Raw genomic sequence first — 11,504 nt, 5'->3', positions numbered from 1 at the left:
GCTGGGTGATACTATCCACAGAGCAAAGTGCACATGGGGAAGAAGAAAAAAAAAAAAAAACCTAGGGCACAGAAAACGGACAAAGCAGGGGGTGGCCTGAAGCAGCCTCCAAAGTTAGATGCATTTGGTAATAGGAGAGGAGGCTGGGGAGCCCACTACTCTAATTGAAGTTCCTGGGCCTTGACACTGGAGACTTTGAGATCTATTACACTTTATCCTCGGAACTGTTTGCAAAGCAAAGCTCAGACCAGAAGGTTTTGGGCAGACCAAATTATTTGGTCCTTTTAATAAGGGTAATGATGCTGCTAGTAAGGGGAAAACACTCAAAATGGAACAGAAGGGTATAAAAAGAGAACTAAGCATTTTGTGGTAGAAGGTAAATATTGTTCCCCAGAATATTGTTCCCCAGTCTCTAAGGTTGTCTAATACACCTTTCCAGAAGTGTTCTAAGCACATGAACATACATATCCTTTTTTAAAACTCAAGTTCCCATTGTATAGGTCTATAATTTCCTCCCCGCCCCCCCCCCCCCTTACTTTGTTTGGCAGATATTTCCATATCCATGGAGATCAGCCATGCTCTTTTAAAAAATCTACACTAGGGGAGCCTGGGTGGCTCATTCAGTTCATGTCCGACTTTGGCTCAGGTCATGATCTTTGGCTCAGGTCAGGTTCATGAGATCGAGCCCTAAGTCAGGCTCTGTGCTTACAGCATGGAGCCTGTTGAGGATTCTCTCCCCTCGCTTGCGCTCCCTCGTTTGCGTGCTCACTCTCTCAAAAAAGAAAACATCAGGGCGCCTGGGTGGCTCAGTCAGTTGAGCGACCGACTTTGGCTTAGGTCATGATCTCACAGCTCGTGAGTTCAAGCCCCACGTCGGGCTCTGTGCCGACAGTTCCGAGCCTGGAGCCTGCTTCAGATTCTGTGTCTCCCTCTCTCTCTGCTCCTCCCCCACTCATGCTGTCTGTCTCGGAAATAAATAAACATAAAAAAAAAAAATCTCATAAAAAAGAAAACATCTAAACCTTCATAATAATGGTGAATGTTTCTTGAACACTTTGCCAGATGTTGTGCCAAGCACTTTTATTACATACCCTGTTTCATTTTAATCCTTGGAAAAAACACTTGCATTGGATAATGTTCTTAGCTAATAGGTTGGACATTTGGTACTCATGAAGGCAAAGTCTGAATTCCCCTTACCAAGTATGAAAGCCAGATAGATGCCTTCAAGGCCTGGACAAGTAAAGAAGTGGGGTATGGGGGGTGGGCAGAGCTATAGACAGCAGCAGTGGGGACCAAGGTCAATTGTACACTTTACCTAAAAGCAGCCTTCCTCTCCCCGCTTACAGTGCTGGCCAAACCATGTGCTCTAGCTTTATGAGGATTTTCTTATCTGCAACAACTGTTAGGCCTCTCTCTTTAGTCACTTCCAATGCTAAAAATCCTCCCCGATTGGATCAGCTGTTCTAATGCAGGTTCAGACCCATTGCCTCTGGATGAGCTTCACCTGGGCATGTGGCAGATGCATATTGACTGCTTGCTTTCTGCCAGGGTTTGTTAGATGCTGGAGGCAGCGGAGCAGAGGTTGCAAACTAGTGGCCGCAGGTGTTGGCCTGCATTTTGTTTTCAAAAATGGGAAGGTTCACACGATCTTGCTTTGGGGCTCTTCTTGAAAAATCAACAGATTGTTCTTCCTTATGAGAGGCCCCAACCAACTGCAGCAAGGTAGTAAAGCAGCTTCATCTGAGCAGCGTTCTCCAGTTCACCAAAGTCCCCACCGTTGCTTGGTTACCTTTATACCCAACCTGCTAATTTTCTTCACTAAAGGCTGAGAGTGTCTTAAGGACCCACAAAGTCCAGCCCAGTGTTTGTGGGCACTTTGGTTTATTAAATGGAGAACCACGGGGCGCCTGGGTGGCTCAGTCAGTTAAGCGTTTGACTTCAGCTTAGGTCATGATCTTACACTCTGTGAGTTCGAGCCCCGCGTCGGGCTCTGTGCTGACAGCTCAGAGCCTGGAGCCCACTTTGGATTCTGTGACTTCTCCCTCTGCCCTTCTGCCTCTCGCGCTCTGTCTCTCTCTCAAAAGTAAATAAACATTAAAAAAACATTAAAGAAATAAATGGAGAACCAACGTTGAGAGTGCATTTGCACGTCAGGATGCAATGTGCCGCTCCTCTGAGGTGTGGACAGTTGGGCTGGTACCGTTTGACTCAGACGTTCCCAAATGACCCTCCCATCGGCTGCCTGGCAGGCCAGCTGCTCTTCAGAAAGATTGGGTGGCGCCTGGTGAGCCGAGTCTCCGCCTGGCACCCTCTGCTCAGGCCATTGAACCCAGTTCCCAGGCATCCCGTAAATTCCCTCCAGGGTCCTGCCGTGTCCCCTGCCAGCTGGCACAGAAGAGCCTGCTGTTCCTGGTGCGATGAGGGAAGCTGGTAGGGGGACAATAACAGTTTTGACTTTCTGCCGACCTTCCAAGTGCCCTAAACTAAACTCACCTGGGTTGTCTTGTGTCCTCTAAACTCCTATCTTGAGGCCTCTCTCCTAGATAGAGTCCCACAGGCTGCTGGCCTCACATTATGGTTTAATGCCAAGGGTAGGAGGGGTAGACCGAATCCTGTTAGCTGGGAGCTATTGGACAAATTACATCTGGAGCTTCAGTTTCCTTATCTAGTGGGGGATAAACCAAGTCCTGTCTCCTAGGGTAGTTGTGAAGATTAGGTTAATGTGGGAGGGGGCTTCAACCATAGCCTGGCACATAGTAAGCACTCAGTAAATGGAGGCTGCGGTCTGAGAAGGTGAAGACAGTCACCCCTTCCGCTTCAGGGAGCCGTGCCTGGGGTGAGGCTCGGGAGGGGAGAAAGCCCATCCGTATCCCTGGGGCCAACCTGAAGAATCTTCTGTTCCATGGCCGAACTGCCCTGGCATTGGGCAGAGCTGGCGTGGTGGTCGGCCCCAGCTGAGGCAAGGCTCCCCTGACGGAACCGGAGGTGTGACGAGGTCTCCGGACCCTGGCCCCTCTCCAGCATGCAGCTGGGAGGCTGTGTGCTCTAGTCCCGTGGAGCGAGAGGGGAAGGGAAAGGACCAAAGCACCGCAGTGCGGCCAACGGAGGCCCTGCCCGGGAAGGCCCTGCAGAGAGGGCCCTGGAGACCAGAGGGGATGCAGCTGTAGTGCTATCGGACCGTGTCACCCTGGAGCTTGGCCTTCCCTCGCCTTTCTTCCCGTGGTCCCTAGTTTCACCTCCCTCTCCACTGTCCCTCCTCAGTCTTGCCCCTTGCTATTCAAAGTGTGGCCTGTGGACCAGGAGTTAGATATGCAGAAGCTTGGGCCTGCCCCAGCCCTGCCAAATCCAAACCTGCATTTAAACAAGACGTTCAGGGGGTGCACTGCGTGTCAGTACCTGAGAAGCAATGATTTGGTGCCCTGTGCCTCCTAATCTGTTTCCTCCCTTTGGGGCTAGACCTCCCCTTAGCAGCACCAATGGCTGAGGGTGGGGGGGGCACCCAGAATTTGTAGCTCCTCCTCCTTGATCCACCATTACTCTCCAGCTGAAACAGTAACTCCCAGTGTCTTGAGGAAGGTTCCTAGAAATGGCCTGGACACGACACAAGAAGGTTTTGTGAAGATCCTTTGTGTGAGCAGTGAGAAATCAAAATGGAAGTCCCGCAGATGGGGAAGGGCCATGGCAGGAGGGGAAGCACACTCTAGTGTTCCGGAGGTAGTGTAATTTAGGACCCAGTGAGAGGCAGGATCTGTTTTCTGGCAGTTTCAATGGAAGCCAGGCCTGGTGGCTTAGTTTACCCTGAACACTGGAGGTGCTGGCTTTCCTCCCTGGCTGGGTGGGTCTCCAGTGCCTCCATTCTTTCATCCCTCTCACTAACTGGAGAAGAGCCAACTAGAAAATGCTCCAGTCCTGGCTCAAATGCTCATCTTTTGAGAGGGTTTTCCCTGGGATTAGTATCCACAGAGTTTGCGCTTAGACCAGCACCCTTGGGACCAGTGTCCCCCCCCCCCCCAACTGAAAAGGTGACAACGGTGGGATCACCAACACCGCTAGCAGGGTTTGTGGCCTGGCAGAATTGGGAAGGTGACTGGCACCGGGCAAGAGTTGTAACCATGAGGAGCTGGGGCTGAGTCACGTCTCTGGATATAACTGCAGGCTCCTGTCCCCTGAGCCGTGATGTGAGCCTTTTAAGACTTAAGAACATATTGACAGGGTACTTGCTGAGAGTTCCAAGTTTCCCCTTCTTGGGCATGTCAGAATAATGCCAAGTATTTCCCCATTTAATGGCGGAGGGCAGCCACAGTGACACCAAAAGAGCACGGAATGATGCTGGCCCAAGATCAAGGACTCCTGCTCATTCTGAACACTGACTCAAGATGGTCTTCCTTTGTATTGCTCTCCCGGTGTTTACGCCCTGCCTCCAGCAAGGGGCCGGGGAGTCTCTCTCCACCAGTCTTATCTCATCGATTGGCCCTAAAAGAAGTTAACTTCTCAAAGCACAGAGATCGGGGTCTTGCAATGTAGAAGAACAAGGCAGGTACAAAGTCTCTAGAGTCGCATAGGTTTGGGGCAGAGCAGATTACATTTACTTTCCAAGGCCCAGGTCACCAAAACTTGAAACCTGAGAGTACATTGGGAGCAAAATATCTCCTTATTAAAACAAGTCAACTTGGAAACATTAACCAAAAAAGTAGACCACAAAGCTTAGAAGGCAGCTCTGTTTTCAGTCCCAGCCTTAATCTAATCTTATTTTATCTCCAGACTTTGTTTTAAATCTGTCTGTTAATTCACCTTGAATTCTACTTTTTTTAAAAGTTTATTTTGAGAGAGAGATAGAGGCGGGGTGGGGGGGGCGGGGAGGTGGCGGGCAGAGAGAGAGAGGGAGAAAGAGAGAATCCTGTGCAGGTTCAGCACTGTCAGCGCAGAGCCCAATGCGAGACTCGAACTCATGAACTGCAAGATCATGACCTGAGCTGAAATCAAGAGTCAGATGCTTGGGGCGCCTGGGTGGCTCAGTTGGTTAAGCCTCCGACTTTGGCTTAGGTCATGATCTCACAGCTCGTGAGTTCAAGCCCCACGTCGGGCTCTGTGCCGACAGTTCCGAGCCTGGAGCCTGCTTCAGATTCTGTGTCTCCCTCTCTCTGTGCCCGTAACCCACTCGCATTCTGTCTCTGTCTCTCTCAAAAATAAACATTAAAAAAAAAAAAATTAAAAAAAAAAAAAAAGAGTCAGATGCTTAATCAACTGAGCCACCCAGGCACCCCCTGAATACTTTTAAGTTGATTCATGGAATGTTTTTTGGGCACCTACTGTAGACATTTGCCAGGCATCAAAAAAGAATCGTGGACTTCCTCCAGAAGTTTGCAACTTACTTAGGGAGAAGACATCCATACCTGAACTAGCTAACCAAATGTAGTAAGTAATATTAATACATGCTAATTTAGAAAAGTGTTGCTCTGCTAAGTGGATTAGAAAGGAAAGGAGGTTCAGCAGGCTCTGAAGGGCCTGGTGGAGACAGGACTTGAGCTAGACCCCGGGCAGGTGGGAAGGAATTTGGGCTGAACCCCAACTGGCAATGGGTGTGCTGTGTCCAGGCAGGGCACTGGGAGAGTGGGGATTAGGTTGCCTAGATTAAGTGGGACTAGGTTGTGACCAGCTAAGGAATGAGAAGCTATGAGAGTTTTCTTTTTAAATTTTGTTTTCTTTTTCTCAAAACGATCAGCGCACATATCTTACGAAGTTAAATAGTTACACCAGGCTCGTTATGAAACTCAGCAGTTCTTAGCAACCCCTTCTGCCTCGTCCTCCAAGGGACAAACCACCCTCCTTCTGTTCTTCCGCCTGAATCTCTTTGTATTGACTTTGAGAGTTCCACAAAAAGTGTTTATATTACCCCTTCACAATTTTTCAGTACTAGGCCTAATCAATTGACCTTATCTGGTAGAAAATGGAGATTTTGCTCTGTTCCCTCCTTGTCTCTCATCATACTCACATCCTTGCAGTCGTCCCTTTCCTCCGCATAATGGCGTGACTCAGATCGGATCAACATTAAATGTTGACGTGACTAAGAATATATAAACCCTATTTGCAGCTTAGCCGGGACACGTATTATGACTTACTTCTCCCCTCTGGCACAACCTTTAGTTTTCCCTGGAGTTAACAATCCTGTTGTTTATTTACTTTCTACGTAACTGTCACTAATCCAAGCCATTCGATCCCACCATTTCCATGTGCATCCCCTGGAATTCTCTCCGTGTCATCTTGAACTCTCTCTGGAGCCTGCTGCCCTGTTCTCTGCCTGCTTATTGTCCCCCAGAGGTGAGGATGTGACTGCAGTGCCTTCAGCTTCCCATGTGACTTCTGTGGAGATGTCTGGTGCCCCTCCGATTCTTGGTTCTTCCTTTTGTTACTGTTTTTCTCCCTGGATGCCTGTAGGATGGCATTCAGTGTTCTGACATTTCACAATGACATGTCTTGTTGATGGCCTGATTTTCTCCAGCACAGGCACTCTGGAAGCTCAAATGTTTTAGTGTTAGGGGATTTTCTGAAATCAATTTCTTTGATAAGCTCCTTCACTCAAAGGCCTCTGTTTTCTGTTTCTGGGATTGTTTCTTTAGCCGTTGGTCCTTACCTTTTCTCTCCTATTTTTCACATTTTTGCCTTTTTTCCATAGTTTGTCTTTTTGATGTCCTTTATGGAAGGTTTACTTAGCTCTGTCTTCCAACTCTTCTGTCATACCTTCTGGTTTTTTGCTATCGTGGTTTTAATGTCCAAAGACTCTCTTCAGTGTTCTGGGTGTTCTTTTTATGGCAACAAAATTTTATTTTGTGGCCATAATATCTTTTCTTATCTTAATATATTATCAACATAAACATTCTGGACACCTGAATCAGGTGAATGAATCAGGGCACCTGGCTGACTTAGTCAGTAGAGCACGCGACTCTTGACCTTGGGGTTGTGAGTTCAGGCCCCACGTTGGGTATAGATCTTATTTAAGATAAAAAAAAAAAAAAAAGACATAAAGATTCACTTATCAGCATGGCAGTCAGAATGGTCCTTTGAAAATATGTCCTATCATGTCATTCCTCTCAAAATACCTCGGTGGCTCTGCATCTGACTCACAGAAAAATCCTGTGTCCCTGTAGTGGCTGATGTGGTCCGACAAGATCTCTCCTCCCCCTGGCCTCCCTGTCATGGGCTGTTCCACCTCCTGCTCACTCTGTTCCAGCCATACCAGCCTCCTCAGTGTTCCCACCTTGGCACCTTGGCCTTACCTATTCCTTCTGCCCAGAATCCCTCACTCCTTCAAGGTTTTGCCCAGATTGCATCTTCTCGGTAAGGCATGCCTTGGCCTCCATGATAATACTGCAACCTGCCCACACTCGCATCCCACCCCTGCCTACAGCATCAGCACTCCCGGTCTCCCTTCTCCTGCCCGACTCTATGCTACCCATAGCAATTGTCACTTTCTAGCTCACTGTTTAATTTTACTTATCGTGTGTGTTCTTCATTGCTTTCTGTCCTGTTCCACTCCCTCACCCCACGCCACTGAGAAGGGCAAACACCTCTGTTTTGTTCACTGATGTTCTCAGCACCTCTGAACCATGCTTGGCACAAGGGGCACTGGTAGTCTTTGTTGAGTGAAAAGATTTGTTGAATGAATGAATGAATGTCTTTGAGGATATTCATGGTTTGTTTTTGGAGTTTCCTTCTCCCTGCATGCCTTTCTTTTCTCTAGGTTGCTTTTTCTATTTCTTCACTTCAGTCTCTATCTCTCAGGTGATCCATGACTGTCAGCTCATGTTACAGAGTCAGGATACAAAACCTAGTGCAGCTTCTGTGCCTGGGGAAGGGCCTTGTTGACTATGGGATCTTCTGTAGGGACCATTCATTGGGGAATACTCGTGGTCAGTAACTTTCGATCTTTCCTTGAGGCTGGTCTTTCCCAGACAGGCTGGCCACCAGTGCCTGAGAACAAAGTTGGCAACAAGAGTTGGGAGTCTCGACATTCGGTCTGTAGACTTTTACTTACTTAACTCCCTGTTCTCAGTATGCTGCTCTCACCTCACCTGTAAATGGTATCTCCCAGCCTCTCGGTCAAAAACCCTGATTTCACAAACCCTCTGCAAAGAGCAAGCTTCCAGATTTCTGCAAGGGTATTGGAGTGATCTTTGCCCTGTTTCTTAGAGTTGGGGAGGAGAGGTCGGGTTTAACTCATTTTATTTTTCACTTTTTATTGAAGTATAGCATACATAAAAGTACACAAATCAAAAGCTTGTTGTATTTTCATAAACACATAAAGTCTAATTTTTAACTAGACGTTTTAGCCAATCCATTCATGTATGCTTGACCTCAACTCCACTTTTAGAGGCACTTGGCATCATCAACTCCCTGAGTTTGGTGGGGGGGGGGGGGGTCCTATTATAAACTCATGCTGCTTCTCTGCCTTTTCACTTTCTCTTCTGCAATCAGGATTCCTCATTCTCTAGCAAATGGGACAAAGGTCAGAGTGGGTCAGTCTGAACAGACTACTTGTCCCTGAGAAGCTGAACCGCTCTCCTAGGACTGCCCGGGGTCCTAAGGTCTGTGTTGGCCCTGGGTGAAAGGAATCTAGCTGTCGGTGTCCCAGCAAAGCTACACGCGAACGTTTTTTCTCTTTGCTCTCTGTGCCACAGATGAGAGGGAAAGTGAGCGATGATTTCAGTAACTGAGCCCTGATTTTCTTCCTCTTGCCTCCCCCTGTTCTTGTATGTGGGCCCATTTTCTTATCCCCCCCCTTCCTGCTCTCCTGCACGGATCCGTACCACGGGCTCTTTGCTCGTACCATGTTTCCTTCTTCCCCCAAACCCTTGCAGGGCCTGGATTCTGCTGTGTTCCCACCACCCACGCGCAGAGAAGCTTGTGTCATCAACATTATACTTGCTGCTTGGACCTCCAATCACCAGTGGCCTCTCTGTCATTCAACCCAGTTGCTAGGCCTTTGCTCACGCTTCTGCTGGCCTAGCCAAGTTAAAAGACATGGGCACCACTTCACTCATTAACTTATTTACCACAACTGCTCAATAAATATATGTTATGCCACTCTCAAAACAGGACTAGCTTCCTTCCTTTTCAATCTCTACCCTGGAAAGGACTCTTGTTTCTTTTCTTTAAGGGAAATTGAACTAGAACTCATTGTGTTTGGGGCACCTAGGTAGCTCGGTTGAGCGTCTGGCTCTTGCTTTCGGCTCAGGTCATGATCTCACGGTTCAGGAGTTCAAGCCCTACGTTGGACTCTGTGCTGACAGTGCAAAGCCTGCTTGGAATTCTCTCTCTCCCTCTCTCTCTCTCTCTCTCTCTCTGCCCCTCCACTGTTCACACTCTCTCCCTCTCTCTCTCTCTCTCTCCTTCAAAATAAATAAAAACTTAAAAAACAAATTTGTTTTAATGTTTGTTTATTTTTGAAGGAGAAAGAGCGAGCGAGCACGAGTGGGGGGAAGGGAAGAGAGAGAAGGAGGCACAGAATCTGAAGCAGGCTCCACACTCTGAGCTGTCAGCACAGAGCCTGACATGGGGCTTGAACCCACCAACGGTGAGATCATGATCTGAGGCGAAGTCAGACACTTAACTGACTGAGCCACCCAGGCGCCCCAATAAATAAAAACTTAAAAAAAAAAAAAAGAATTCATTGTGTTTGAAGTTTTGTTTTGTTTTGTTTTTTTAAAAACGTCCTGTTGCTCTTTGAGATCCTTAGAAAGCCTTGAAGAGCCAGATCTGGCAAAGATCAGGTCCTGAGGCCCAAAACCCTGATTGACAGTCTGCAATGAGGGTAGAAGGCAGCAGGTCAAAGGTGTGGTTGTCTGTGGTCCAGGAAGGAGACAGATGCGTGTTGAAATATCTCTGGACGTGGCCAAGACTGTGAGAGTGTCTCTGGTCATCTGGGATCCACCTGGGGTTTCCCTGCTACCTGGTCATTTTCCAGGCTTTGAAAAATCATAATTTATTTCAATATGGAACTGTATTAAAATTACCCACTCACCTCCAAAGCTAGTATACTCTTTCAGGAAAAAAAAAGTATAATATAAAAATATGTAGATTCTTTTTAAACCCTTTTCATTGTGAAATATAATACATATACAGAAAAGTGCACAAAACATAAATGTATAGCTTAAATAATTGTAAAGTGAAAACTCAAGGAAGCACCTGTCAAGTCAAGAAGCACCACAAGGGCGTCCCGGGCAGATGGGGCAGGGCTGACAAGAAGGTAAGAGGCGACAAAGCAGATGTGGCCTGAGAGCTGCCGGCTCCTTATTGCCAAGATATTCTAACGGGAGGGGCCTTGGAGAGAGCGCAGGCAGGTGAGATCTTGGAGAGCCCTCTGTGCCATGGGGAAGAGGCTAGCCTCCCGTCCCCTACCCCAGCTGCGCGTCCAGCCCTTCTCTTCACTCTCAGCTCATCCTCTAAATCTGGCAAATAACCCAGAGAAAGTATGACTTTCCTTTGAGGCTAGAAGATTAGAACAGAAAATCCCGGTCTTTGATCAGCCCATGAAACTCCTGACACTGGATAAAAACAGACTCTTGTGGGTAAAGATGAAAAGAGTCACATGAAAAGATTCAGGAACACAAAAGAAAATGGAGCAGGAAATTAGAGGAGCGTTGCTTCCAGTAACGGGAAATGTGTCCCAAAAGGAGATTCATGTTTGTGGTGAGATTGGAGAGGACATTGGAGGGGCCACCTGGAGCCTGGGAATTCTGCTTTCAGATGAATACTGCTTTCTACTCAGGAGTAGATACTCAGAGAAGAGAATGTTAGGTACAGTTTTTTTCTTTCTTAATTTTATTTACTTAGTAATTATTTTTTAAGGTTTATTTATTTTGAGAGAGAGAGAGAGGGAGAGTACACACAAGCAGGGGAGGGGCAGAGAGAGAGAGAGAGAGAGAGAGAGAGAGAGAGAGAGAAAGAGAGAGAGAGAGAGAAAGAGAATCCCAAGCAGGCTCTGCGATGTCAGTGCCAAGCCCAGCATGGGGCTCGACCTCACGAACTGCGAGATCATGACCTGAGCCTAAATCAAGAGTCAGACGTTCAGCACACTGAGCCACCCAGGCACCTCATAAATTTATTTTAGTAATCTCTATACCCAACATGGGGATTGAATTTATGACCCCGAGATCAAGAGTTGCATGCTCCTCCAACTGAGCCAGCCAGGTGCCCCGAGAATGTTAAGCACAACTTGATGTGAGAGTTTAAAAATGAAAATGAAATGTACTTTTAGAATAAAATATAAATTCCTAAAATTGACTCAGTAAGAAATGGAAAACCCAAATAGACCCACTAACTCTAAGGGATAGGAAAGGGGTCGCCAAAGGTCTTATTCATCCAAATTTTGGACCCAGATGGACAATAGCATGGAAATTTTCTAGCAAATCTTCAAGAGAGGCTATCAATAATTGTTACATTCTAGAATCTTAAGCATAAGAAAATTTTATAAGCCTAGTATAACCCCTTATCAAATCTTGTCTAAA

This window comes from Panthera leo, chromosome A3 (genome assembly GCF_018350215.1).
Source record: "Panthera leo isolate Ple1 chromosome A3, P.leo_Ple1_pat1.1, whole genome shotgun sequence".
NCBI classification, from domain to species: domain Eukaryota; kingdom Metazoa; phylum Chordata; class Mammalia; order Carnivora; family Felidae; genus Panthera; species Panthera leo.
The sequence above is the reverse complement of the archived record's forward strand: the minus strand, read 5'-3'. Positions refer to the sequence as shown.